At 46.7% G+C, this 13,086-nt stretch overlaps 1 protein-coding gene across 4 annotated transcripts in view; it reads left to right on the plus strand.

Moving 5' to 3' along the window:
* The window catches only part of GRK5 (G protein-coupled receptor kinase 5), a 173,751-nt gene that overhangs the window by 26,297 nt on the left and 134,368 nt on the right, over positions 1–13,086 (plus strand). For 2 of the 4 annotated variants that reach the window (XM_082053503.1, XM_082053505.1), the window contains exon 1: positions 1,240–1,351. The exons of the other annotated variants lie outside the window; for them this stretch is intronic. The gene's annotated coding sequence lies outside the window, so the exon portion shown is untranslated. Of the gene's footprint in view, positions 1–1,239; positions 1,352–13,086 lie in introns of those variants that run through there. 4 annotated transcript variants of the gene reach the window in all.

The following is a 13,086-nucleotide window of genomic DNA, read 5'->3' on the forward strand; positions in this document are numbered from 1 at the left end:
ATCACAGAATGTCAGGGATTGGAAGGAACCTTGAAAGATCTTCTAGTCCAATCGCCCCGCTGGAGCAGGAGCACCAAGATGAGGTTACAACAGCCTGGCTTGTGACACGGGCTGGAGAAGTACTGTGACTCAGCCAGCTGCTAAATATGAAAGGAATTTTATCTTCTTTCTGAGAGCACTCTACCCAAAAAACTCCAGGAGAAACGTTTCTTTGCGCAGATGCTTGAAGAGGCAGCTGCAGCCCCTCCACGAGCCAAACCTCCTTCTCCTCCCATGTATTTCAGGTCACATCTCTGGTGTCCTCCCAGCAACCACCCCGTGATCTGGAGTCAAAGCTCCTATTCCCCCAGCAGCCACGGGAGCCTCCGTCTGCAAATTGTGACTTTCCACCTCTGAGATCAAAGCCGTGTCCCAGCTTCTTTTGCTGTTATCTCCCGCATTTTAACTTCTCGCCTTGGTTCCCAACCCCAGTGTTGCAGGAGAGGCTCGGCAGGCTCCGACTGGGGCCTTTCAGCACCGGGCTGTCACCCGTGTGCCGCTCCGTAGCACCCACATCTCTCACTTTCTAACACTACAACAGCCCCAACTTGCAGAGCTGGCCGTACACCAGCTCTCAGCTGCTGTCACTCAGGTCTATTCTTGTTCTCTCCTGCTTTGCTGTGAAAAATGCCATCACATGCTGGGTCCTTTCTTCACCTACGGTCACTCTCAAGTTTATCATTTTGATATTAGTGAGCAATGTGGTGAAGCCGTGGCATTTGTGTCTCTGCCTTCGTAACATTTCTGGGCAGAGATGCTTCATGTTCCAGGCACAGCAGGATCACATCTTCACCGCGGCGCCCTGTGCTCTTCAAGACCTTGTATAACATTCAAGTAAACTTTCTGCATTTTATTTTAAATGGGGAAAAGATGATTTGGCTTCAGATAAGACAGGATGCACTGGCTTACAGAGGTGGCAGAATCCTGCCCTTCAGTACGTTCCCAGTAGGAACAAGCCAATGACTTCCCTGTTACTGTTCTCGTAGAGCAACTCAGAAAATAGTTTTCTTGTTTAGTGAAACATTTCCTTTCTAATTCTTCTGCGTTATTTTAACAATTGCCTTTCTGTTCAGGCGGTCCCTTGGAAACCTATTGGAACACCTTTGAGAAGTTCACACAAGTGCTTAGGGAAGCACCAGCCCCAGCTCAGCCTCATCTCTCCCGTTATCTAGCAGAAACCCCTCCTCCAGACTTTCTGCACGCTGCCTGGAATTTCCTTTTCTGTCTGGCTGGGTTTTTTGGAGAGCCTTACACATTGGCAGTGGCCCTGCAAAATTTTTCTGGGGAACTTGGTAGAAGTTGAGCTGAAATGGTGAGTTATAATGAAAGTAAAGAACGTAGCGTCGCGTCATTCCCCGTGAGACTCGGTTTCTGCTGTCACTTTGCCAGCTTTGTGGCTCCGTGTTTGTACCTGGGGCTGCTGGACCCCCAGCTCTACAGAGCTGCTCTTGGCAAGTCCCTAAAGAGTTGGGCTCTAGAGGCTTAAACAAAATGCCCTTGTTTAGGAAAGCTTTGCTTTTGCAGGATGTGCACTAGTAGACTGCAGCAGGGGGGTGAAGGGTGGCTTATAAACAATAATAAATCTTCAAGAGATCTCTTCTTCCTATAGGCAGGGGTATCATATACAGGAATCATTAAACTGGCCCTCAGACTGGTTGCATGTAGTTGTGACAAGCCTGAAAGGTACCGGTGACTAAGTTAGATAAACTTTGAAATGCCTAATTGTTCTGTTTTTCAAATGCGCCCTCACAGTAATGTTCAGTGCTTTAATAACAGTTTCCTTAGAAAGTTCAAAATGTTTTGCATGTCACAATGCCAGAAAAAATAACTTGTAGGGAAACAAAACAAATATGCAATTCTTAATGGGAAAGGTCACTTTTCTATCCCTTCCTCCTACCTGCTGGAAACAGTTGTTTAACTGTGTGTGTTTGGCCATCTGAAGTGGTTCCCCCCTCAAGCTTTTCTGTCTGCATCTCCCTTCTGGCGTGGAGAATTTTGGTCTCTTATCATAGCCCTTGGTTCCTTTGTGGATGTGGAAACAGCTGTTGCCACATATTTATCGTGGAGTCCTGAGCAGCCGCGACGCGCAGCCAGCAGCAGCACGGAAAACCGCGCTGGCCACCGCAGATAGTGGAACCGCCAGGGCGACGGTGGGTGCATCGGGTGCACCCAAAGTGCGGCGGGCGGTCACGTAAGAAAAAACATCAGGGAAACATCGGATGGGGGATAAGATGAGGACATAGGCTGGTGTTGAGATCTTAGCTGTGCGTGCTTGGCGAGCTGATAAGGTAGCTGGAGCCTAATCAGAGGGTGGCCACTCGGCTGTTCTGGGGGACAATCGCTGTCCCCGGGACACAATGGGAGGGGAATGACGTTCTCGCCTGCACACAGAGAGAGGAAGTCTCCACTCGACAAAGTGGATGTTTTTCGCATGGAGTTATTTTCTTCCAGTTTCGCTGTTGGGTATTGACAGAGAGGCTGCAGATCTCTTTAAAAGTAGTCGTGGGAAGTGAAGGTTCGGAAAGGATTCAAAATGGCTTGTGGCTGAATAATTCCATACTGTCTCCGTATGACACATACGTGTTATACACACACAGAGGAATATGCAGTCACCTGTCTAACAGATCAGTGCAGAGAACTGATCCCCTTGCACTAATGGCTGAAACCACTTGAAATTCCTGGGGGAGGCACCAATAGTTTGTTCCTAGCTGTGATTTCTCTGCTGCAGCCTTTCCTGGGGCTCTGGGCTGGCCTTACTACAGTAAACTCCAGTTCTTTCTTCTTTGTCTCAAGGTCTACGAGCTCTTCTCCCGGTGCCATCGCCTCTCATTTGCCTCACGGTACAGTCTGACGTGTGCGTAACCTTCTTCTTTGCTTTGTGCCTTTTCCATCACTTGATTCCTGTGCAAAACCCCTCTCTGTATTTCCTCACAGGCCTCTCTTCAAGGAGAGTGACCTATTTTATCTCCTGTAACTTTGTATGTTCACAACTTGAAAAAAAAAAGTGATGTTTTGCAGAATGCTATGAAAGACCACAAAGCTTTAGGACCTCTTGTAAATGTTTTATGATAAACACTGCTCAGGAATCTTTTGAGCACACCTGCACTACATCTGGCTCTCCAGTGAAGGCTTCACTTGTTTTCCTGGAGTGTTTTAATTTTTAATTATATGTATAATGTAGACTCTGTATTGTATTAGGCACATGAGAATTGTTGGCAATTGTGCCTAAAAAGAAGTTGTGTCTTGGACTGTACTAATGACCTCTATAATCTGGATTTTTTCCTGTTTTTTTTGGTGACAATAACCAGAGGCAGATGGCACAGGGAAAGGTGCGATGCTTTGGCTGTCCCATAATTTGGGAAAGTGTTTTTTTGTTGTTTGTTTTTTTGTCGCACAAGCCAGGGATCACTGGACAGATGAAGTCTGATGCTTCACACTGATTCTTGACCCCAACACCCACGCACGCTTCCACACGCTTGCTAATAATTTGCCAGAGATACAGCCCAGCCCTGCGTTGTCCCTCTGAGAAGCTGAGCGGCCACACCAGGTGACCTTCTGCAGGCACCTGGGCAAAGCAGCTAGACAAGCAGCTCATCCTATTCTTAGCTCGGCACGCCAGTTATCTGTGAGAGGAGAGCCTGCCAGAAATGGCTGGTGACATATTTGTCCAAGGGAGGGAGGTTTTTGCCAAGATGCTGTGGGTACTGCTGGATGGAGTTGAGTTTAAAAGGAGAAAAATCTGTGAAATGTGGATTCAAAAACACAGCTGTTGTTAAAGAAATAAGGAGCTGTTCCCAGTAACACAGATATGTTCAAGATACAGATATTTTTAAAAAATTATTTTTTAAGTATCAGGAAATTAAACAGTAAATGCTGCGGTGTCAGCCAAAGTTAACTCTACCTAATACTTTTGGCTTGGCCACCAGAGGTGGTAGCAACCTGTATGTGCAGTTAAATGCTGTTTTTATTTCGTTTCATTTTAAACTTAAAGCCCTTTATGCAGATTTAAGATTCTGGGACTTGTGCTTGCCTGTCACCCAGCAGTTTCGGCTGTGTGTGCATAACCTGGCGGTGAGTACGTGTTACAGTTGTCCCTCTGTGCCTGCTCTGGAGCAGTTTTAAATTCGCTCCCACCTTCAGGATGGCAGCTGCTTGCAGATGCCCATCAGGTTTTTGTGAGACACTAAACCAAGAAAGCAGCAATTTAAGAGCAGTTGCAATACCTGACAAACAGCTGCTCTGTGTTATCTGGAATCAGGAGTTGGACTCTGATCCTCATGGGTCCCTTCCAGCTCAGGCCATTCTATGGTTCTAGGGCTGCTTTGCTGCAGGGCATTTGGTGCCCAGGCTCTGCCAGGCACCCCCGAGGTCCTCTGGAGCACCCAGCCCACCCTGCTGGGGACTCCTACCAGAAACTCCCCAACGGGACATCCAGCTTGTTCGCTCGGTGTGTTTCCAAACTGAGAAGCTTAAATCAGGTGGGGTGAAGCCTCCTGAGCCCATTTCTGCCCACCTGCCCTCGGCTGGGTGTTGGTTTGGTTTCTTTCTCTCCTATGTATTTTAGCAGTGGATGCCAGTCAGAATGTAGGCTGAGCCTGTAGTGGTCAGGATGACCCCAGTGGGCACAGGACGGGGTTTGGGTGTGGAAGTCCCTCAGTGCCAGCACTGTCTGGGCTGGTGCTGGGAGGATCCATCGTGCTGGAGGTCCTCAGCCCCTAGTGCTTGAGCTTCAAATCTTCAGGTGCTCCTGCTGCAAAGCAGGTGCGGTTCTGGTGCCAAAGGTAACAGGTATTTGCATGTGGTGCCATCTGAAAGAACACGAGGTGACCGTGGCTTCTTTTTAGCAGGGCCTATTACGACAGGACAAGGGGTGATGGTTTTAAACTAAAAGAGAGAAGATTCAGGCTGGACGTGAGAAAGAAATTTTGGGCACTGAGGGTGGTGAGAGCCTGGCCCAGGTTGCCCAGAGAGGTGGTGGATGAACCATCCCTGGAGACATCCCAGGCCAGGCTGGACGGGGCTCTGAGCAACCTGAGCTGGTGAAGATGTCCCTGCTCATGGCAGGGGGGGCACTGGGGGAGCTTTGGAGGTCCCTTCGACCCAAACCATTCTTCACTGTTTGCTCTAACCATAAGCAACAGTGGAAGCTGATCCCTGTGGACAGGTTTTCACTGTGCTCTTCTGTGCCCTGAAGAATGAATGCGGGCTATTATTGCTTTGGATTCTTAAAGCCATGGATTTAATGTGTGGATAAAATATAAAAAGTCACTTTAGTTCAGCAGAAAAATATTTGGACCCACCAGGCAAGGAATTGTGTTTTGTTATCTGCATCTTGGGTAACAAATCCGTTCTGATAAATGCAGACAATATCAAGTCCATTGTTGTTGGCACCCAAAAATAATAGATAAGTTGTCTTGGGCAGTTCTAGTGGATAATGTCCAAAGATGACAGGCTTTTGCTGCTGATAAGTTCAAAGTAAATGTAGTTTTTTAGGTATATAGGAGAATTGTTGTTACTTCTGAGTACAGAGTGTTCCTAGTCTAGTTACGTAAGAACAAACAGTGACGAAGTTGGCTTGGAGCCTTCTTCAAGGTTTATTTGGATCACAAAGAGAGTTCCCTGCTCTGCAAAGAGAGAAAACTGGGTTGATTTCACACTTGAAGCCATTCACTATGAATGTCTGTAGCAACACCTGGCAGAGGTCCCACTATCACTGAATGAAGGCACCAAACTGTGTATCACAAATCCAAGGAGAGCGAAGCAGCCGGGCAGGACATCGCTGTCCGGGAAAGCGATGCCCATTCATCCAGCCCTGCAGCGTGTTCTCCTTAGACATCCTGTGCCTCCTTCAGGGCTTTAAAATGAACCAAAACAACTTGTTCCCACAGGCAAAGCCTGGTGCTCGTTTGTACTTGCCAGGTCGAGCTCTTCATTTCCGTGCAGGCAGAGACCCTCTGCTGAATCAGCTTATTGCAGAGGGAGCTTCTCAAATTAAAGCAAGATTTAAAAACTGCACTCCTGCTCGTGCATAAATATGAAGTTAAAAGCAGAGTGATTAGGCTTTAGAAGTCATGGTTTGGGCTTATAGATGAGATAAGCTTTCAGGCAACTGACGTTTTTGTGGTTACGTACTTTAGAGCTGGGTCTCACCCAGGGAGGTGTTATGGGATGTAGTGGAGCGGCTGGGGAGATTCTAGTTCTGCTTCATGTCCAGAGTCCATCAGTGCCCTGCTGAGCCTGCAGCAAGGCTTTTGTCACCTTTGCCTTTTCCCTGTTGATAAAATTATCATTAACCCAGTTTCCCGCCAGGACGGATGCATCATAAGACATTTTAGAAGTGCTTTAAGATCTTTGTAGGAAAACTAAGAATAATAAAAGATGTTTACTTCTCTGGGTGGTTGTTGCTGCGATACATTCTTCAGCTCTGTGTACCTCTCTTAGGTTTTTTACAGCCGTCCCTGCTCGTAGCTTTTCTCCTGCTCCCGTCCTTGCAGGGAACAGGGCTGTTGTTCATTTGGCAGTCATTGCTTCACCCTAGACTTGAAATGCAGTTTAATTCAAATTCAGTTGTGCATGATCTTCACTCCCACTCCACACTGGTAAGGTGGAGGGGGATAATTGGAAGGTGTCTTTGCATAGACATGGATGGAGGGTTCCGAAAGTGATGGGGTCAGGAGTAGGTTTGAATACAACAGGAGCTCAAAGGCTGGTTTTGACAACTCAGTACCAGTAGTTAAAAGGTATTTTTGCTTCAGCCTTTGAATTTGCTTAAACGATACGACTTCACTGATCTGCTGCGTGAGTGCTACAGAATTTGTGGCCAGTTCTGGTATCCACAGCATCATCCCTCATTCCGCTGCTGTGAACATTTTCTGTGATTAACTGGCAGAGGGAGCCCTGGCCAGTCTGAGCGCTTTCTCTTGCTGTTTACTATCTTTATAATAAGATATTTGACCCATACAATAACAGCATTAACATTGGGTCCAAACCAAAATCTTTGAATTCAAAATGCCCTGAACTTTGGGAAATGGTCAGACCTAAACTTTGTGGCTTGGCTCAAGCTCTAAATGAAGCAAACCCAAACATGCCTAGGATTAAAACTCCTTTGGAGTCAGAAGCTTTGCTTTCTTTTGAAAGAGCTTAATTTTTTTTAATCTCCATTGTTCACGATGCTTCTTAAGACTTTGCAAATGCAAGTCAGGTTTCTCTACAGGTTTTTTTTTCCCCAGATCCTTTCATGTATGTGGATTAGTTTCATAGACTTCTAGTACAGAGGAAACCAATATTTTCCCCTTTAATTTTTGGTTATAGTTGCACCTCTGTAGTAAGAGGAAGAACTAACACGGTTGTAGACTTGAAGTTTATGGGCTTCAAGCCTTTTTTGTTGTGCTTCATAGACTGATGCACACTTTTATATGCTGTTCTTGGAAAAAATACTGGTGGTATGGTTTTAATTTTAAATTGGTCTGACATCTGAAGCTAAATATCTCAAGTGTCCATCTAATGCTTTCCCTTTGGAGATTTGTGTGCTATTAAATCTTTGATACACAAGGTCCACTGCATGCCAGACTCTGTATTTAATAGAGAAATCCCTGGTGTATGTGCCTTGTTTAGGGAAAGCATTAAATGCTACCAGATAACTAAGAAGGACTTGAGGGTCCTGGGTTGAACTTTTTTCATAGAATCATAGAACATCCTGAGCTGGGGGGTGAACCACAAGGATCATCGAGTTCAACTCCTTTCCCCGCATAGGACAACCCCACAATTTTGAACTTTAGTTTTGATACTAGTTTGTTTTTCTTGAACTAGTTTGTTTTGACATTAGTTTGTTTCTTGACAGATGACAGCCTAATTTTCCTGATTGTTTATTTTTGAGAAGAGTGTGAGTGGTTTCAGCACTCCTCTGCAGCAACTAACTTCTGCCCTTCCAAAAAGTCAGATCACAGGCATTTCTCTTAACCTTTCTGTTTACCCCCTTTATAAACAAAGATTAAAGGGACCTCCCCGGGACATTGATGTTTAAGTCCTTCAAGGACCTCAGTGGCTGGATGTGTGCGAGGGGGAGGTGGGACATGCTGACACATCTCTGGCCGGCGCAGGCAAAGAAATGTGGGGTTCACTTTCCTTTCTGCTGCCTGCTGCTGCAGCCCTGCTCATGGCTGCCACTTAGACCACAGAGTCATAGAACAGTTTGGGTTGAAGGGACCTTCAGAGCTCCCCCAGTGCCACCCCTGCCATGAGCAGGGACATCTTCACCAGCTCAGGTTGCTCAGAGCCCCGTCCAGCCTGGCCTGGGATGTCTCCAGGGATGGTTCATCCACCACCTCTCTGGCCAACCTGGGCCAGGCTCTCACCACCCTCAGTGTCAAAAATTTCTACCTGATGTCCAGCCTGAATCTTCTCTCTTTTAGTTTAAAACCATCACTCCTTGTCCTATTTGCAACAAGCCCACCTTTCTTATTGGCCCCTTTTAAGTACAGAAAGGCCGCAATAAGGTCTCCCCGGAGTTTCTCTTCTCCAGCTGAACACCCCAACTCTCTCAGCCTGTCTTCCCAGAGCTGTTCCAGCCTCTGATCATCTTGGTGGCTCTTCTGACCCCTCTCCAACAGGTCCTTGTCTGTCCTGTCCTGAGGGCTACATCTCCCTGCCCGGAGCCTCCCGGTCAGCCTGTCTGTCCACAAAGCCACTCACAACCCCCGCGTACCCTGAGCTTCTGCGCTGCCCCTTTGCTGCGCCTCCCGAGCCGTGGCGGCCATGGGGCTGGCGCAGCCCGGCCCCGCGCTGGGCTCCGCTCTGCGGGCAGCCCGGCTGCCTCCCCGCTGGGACGGCAAGAAGCTCGGCAGAGAGTCTGGCGAATGCTCCGCCGTCGGGAGAGACCTCAGACCTACAGCTGGCGGCTTGTGGGCTGGAGCTGCCCCGCGGTGGGGCCTGGCTCGCCGCCTTTTGCTTGGAGAGGATGGGGAACAGGAGCTTGGGCACGGCAACCCCACTGCTGCTTATTTGCAGCAGCTGAAAACCTGGCCTTGGTAACTGGAAGGAGCACAAAACATTCCTGAGCTTGGAGGGGATCTGTAGCTCAATTTTTGGATTAGGAATCTCTCCATATTCTTTATTTCACTGTTTGTGAGGTTCGTATTTGTATTAACTTTAAAGGGCTGTCAGGAAGAAGCCAGATCAACTCAGAGAGATCATGGTTAGAGCTTCTTGTAATGCTGAGCCCAAGTGCGCCAGTTCCTTGATGTTATCACCACGGGGGCGGGGGAAAGTAAAAATAAGGAAAAAGCAGTGTTTGGTACATTGTCTTGGTAATGTGAGAGTGGTAGACATCCATAGCTATATATTCCAGACATACCTTTACATGTCGTGCCTGAGGAAAAAATTATTTCAAAAATGTCCTTAATGCGTCATCCAGACCTTAACGCTCCGAACAAAACAGCAAAGGCTTAGTCAACTAATCTTCTCCTAAAGATAATACCATGATATTTCGCATCATTTTGGGGTGTTTTTTTTAGTAAGCTCTGTATGCATTGCTTAACATTAAAAGGCTAAGCTAACTTATTTTCTTCTAGAAATGCCAGCTGCATTTTCCACTGGCATTCAAGGGGGTATCTTAACACTTAGAGCTACTCTGGCACCCCAACTAGAATCTGCCACGTTAAACTTTTCTCTCTGATTATCTGTAGCCCCTCACAACCCTCCTTCCAGCTGAAGGGCGCACGTTTTAGGTGCGGGATGTGCCGTTCCTTGTAAGTGCCCTGGTGTTTGAGCACCTTGTGGTGTGTGCTGATGGAGCTCAGCACAGCTGCTCTCCAATACTGCTTTATAACGTTGGATTCATTTGCTTGTGCACGATATCAAATCCTAGTTGTCGTGTTTATTCTATGGCCACTGTTGCCAGTGGGATTCAGGCTGTACCCACAGGGGGCTTTTATGTATTTGTACGTTTTAAAAACCGAGTGCGCCTCACTGTTTGTCCCCATCCCTAGGTCTCTGTACTCATAGTTCCCTTACACCCTGCTGCCTCGCAGGCCAGGATCATATTTTTTTCTCCAGATTGGAAACAAAATGCCCTTTTTGTGAGCTACTCACCCTGTTTCCTTCGCTGCACTGGGTGAGGGCTCGGCAGTTCTTCACGAACTCGCCCTCTCAGCTCTGGCTGGTAGGGATGTTTCAGTATTATTTACAAAAAAATACTAAAAAAAAGAGTGGGAGGAAGACACTCAAGTTGTGCGGAGTGACGCTGAACCAGCCGTATTAAACACAAATAAGTGCTTTCTTCTGTGTCACCCATAATGTGAGGTTGGAGGGTGCGAGGGGGAGCAGCCTGGAGCTGCAGCTGCAGGCACCGGTGACGCTGGAGGTGCCGGCGGCTTGGCCACCGCCAGCCACACATCCCGGCAGGGGCGGCTGGCCCTGGGTTAATTCTATTGCCACCAGACTTCAGTGAAAGTAAATACACAAAGCGTTATATAGCCCGAGGGGGAGAAGGAGGATGAAAATTATGGTGCCCACAGATTGAGTGGGGAGGGTTACGTGTGTCTGTAATGAGTAATTTAGAACATCTGCAGGCTTTTTATGATTTTTTTTTTTTCTTTAGTATTTTCCATTTCCCTGCTTTGTGGTAGAGCCTTTTTTAAAAGACCTGAAGGCAATGTTGTATCCAGCAGTAGGTTAATTTAAAGGCTTGGATGCCTTTCCTTTAGGTCAGCACTAAGATCCAGCATTTAAAATCGGAATCCAGATTTTCCTTGGATTATCTCAGTTTGCCAAGTCTATATACATAAGGAAACTCACTCTGCCTTCTTCCACCACTGCCACCAAGACTGGAGAGAGTATATATAGGGAGAGACCCACCGTTTCTTGTGTCAGCTTTACCTGGTGTGGCGTTACCTGTTGCTCCATGGAGGAACCACGGTGCAGTCCCCAGGGTGAAAACACCACCTACAGGCTGGTGTATTGGCCCTGCCTTTCTGTTTGGACACGCCGAACCCCCAGTTTCACTCTCTGCTGACACTTCTCCCTTCCATCCCCACAAGCACAGTAACATCTGTAGCACTTACAGTGTCCTTCCCATCCAGGAATGTTTTAGGATTTTAGGAAAGCTTTTAAAAAAAAATCCTCTGATTGCAGAAATAGATCTTCAGGCCATTCTGGAGCGTAGCAGATCCCCTCCTTGGGACAGGGCCAGCTGGACCTGTTTAATGTTCAGCTTTCCTGGGTTTTTTTTGAAGAACTGATCCATATTAGATATTTGAGCATTTCATTCCTTGGTTGTAATTTTTCAAGAGAGGAGACATTTCTTCTTCAACATCCTCCATTTAATCAAAAGGTATTTGGGGATTCCGGTGTTATTTATTTTTCCCTATTAGATAATGAGTCATGAGTAAGTGACAACACTGTCTCCAATCAGAGGGAGTGAAAGCTCGTGGATGCCAAGGACTTGTCTGCTAATTATGGCTTTTAACTGCGCAGTCTTACAGCCATTCTCTGAACCTCACCCACTTTCAGGGCTTGCTTTCACTATTTTTTATATTACTTCCCAGCAAGCTGAAAAGAGCATTTCATCCTTGTCAGCGAGGACACATCCTGAGGGGTCCTGAGCGCTTTCCCACCCCAGTAAAGCGAGGGGGTGTTGCAGGTGGCCGGCATCGCTCAGCGCTCCCTCCAGCCGACACCTCGTAGGAGCGTCTCTTAGCAGAAGCACTCATACAATTACCCATCAATAAGTCTGCGTTTCAGCTGCCACATGCTCATCGCGCTGATAAAAGGTCACGTGCGTGGGCCAGGCTGGGATGGCTTTACTGGAAATACGGCTGAAAAGTCATTTATCTCCCCTGGGAGACAGGGAGTGCTCGGGGTTCTGTTTCATGCAGTGCCACTTACAGCCAGGCCTTTAATCCTGTTAAGTTTAGCATACTTACACAAGACTGAGTAGTGCCTTAAGGTGCTAAATATTAAAGTGAAATATAAAAATCGACTCTGATATTTTATGTGTTGCTCAGGACCTTTGCCTCAGCACTGTAGTCCTTTTTTGTTATGTTACCGCCCTGATAAGAAGTTGTTTGTTCTCCCTTCAGTGCTGAAAATTAATTATTTTTAAGAGCAGAATGAACTTCATGTTAAAAAAACATTTGCTTTCTGCATTCCCCAGTTCTTGGGGAAAGTTATGTTGGTTTTAAGGGAAAAGAAAAGTAATTACTAATAACTGTGTGTGAAGCCAGATGAGATTGGCTGGACCTTGAGGAAAATGCATCTTAATCCCTTGATCTGACAGTCGCCTGGCAGTCAGAGCAGGAAAAGAAAGTCACTGGGGGGTTTTTACATCTCTGGGAGGTAGGAAATGCACATCCTACTTCAGAGGTGGAAAATGAACAAATAAGTCTACTGGGCAGTGTGACAATCACACACACATTCTTTTCTTGAGAAACTGCACATAGTCAGGATATTCTCGTTTTCCGGTGATATGAGTATCACAGGCTCTGCCTGACTCCCCTCTGGATCTCACATTTGTGTTTACATAAGTGCTGTGTTACTAAATGATGGAGGTTTTTATTTGGTGTAGTGTGTTCATCAGAGCTGTCACTCCAAGACCCAAACAAAGCTGGAGCGCTGCCCTCCTGCTGCTCTGCAAAAACAGGGGAACAAACCGGTTATGACCAAATAGTTTGCAGTCTGAGGCAATGAGAAGAAAAAAAGGTAGAGGAGAGGGATAAGATCTGTCCAAGCATCCATATGGCTGTGCGTTATGTGCGTATGTGTGTGCTTTGTTTGCGTAGAGGAGGAACAGATGTGTTGTAACTATTATATTTTCCCATTTTAAAAAATTTTCTAACATTCTCATCATCCAAGGGTTTGCAACCATAGCAGGGAAAGGTGAGACATTGTCATCTCTTCTTTTTAAATCCCAAAGCGTTCCTTACCATTCTTGTTTTAGACCAGAGTTCCTTCCTTTCCCTCCCTACCCCCAAATGGGGGCTGGAACTGCATCCCCCCGTACAGGCTCCTGGCATTTCCAGATCATGGAGAGCTGCCACAAAAATACCGTGT

This window comes from Streptopelia decaocto (assembly GCF_964273445.1).
Source record: "Streptopelia decaocto genome assembly, chromosome: 5".
Lineage (NCBI taxonomy): Eukaryota > Metazoa > Chordata > Aves > Columbiformes > Columbidae > Streptopelia > Streptopelia decaocto.